Source organism: Nannospalax galili, unplaced genomic scaffold (assembly GCF_000622305.1).
Source record: "Nannospalax galili isolate Female #2095 unplaced genomic scaffold, S.galili_v1.0 scaffold135, whole genome shotgun sequence".
Classification (NCBI taxonomy): Eukaryota; Metazoa; Chordata; class Mammalia; order Rodentia; family Spalacidae; genus Nannospalax; species Nannospalax galili.
This window is the reverse complement of record NW_008338998.1, coordinates 3,361,167-3,361,460: the sequence shown is the minus strand read 5'-3', so window position 1 is coordinate 3,361,460 and position 294 is coordinate 3,361,167. Positions and strand designations below refer to the sequence as shown.

Genomic DNA, 294 nt, shown 5'->3' with positions numbered 1-294 from the left:
TTAGTAATTAGGGAAATGCAAATTAAAACCACCCTAAGCTGTCACCTTACCCCAATCAGACTGGCTAGGATCAAGAGAACAAATGATACCAAATGCTGGCAAGGATGTGGAGAAAGGGGAATGCTCATTCACTGCTGGTGGGATTGCAAACTCCTGCAGCCTCTGTGGAAAACAGTGTGGAGAACTCTTCAAAAACTAAAAATGAGCCTACCATATGACCCAGTTATACCACTCCTTGGCATATACCCAAAGGACTCATCCTATTGTAGAGACACTTGTACAACCATGTTTGTT

General features: G+C 42.9%; 1 protein-coding gene across 2 annotated transcripts in view; it reads left to right on the top strand.

Annotated features, from left to right (window-relative positions):
• Positions 1-294, top strand: part of Oca2 (OCA2 melanosomal transmembrane protein) — a 378,404-nt gene that overhangs the window by 180,232 nt on the left and 197,878 nt on the right. The window lies entirely within an intron of this gene.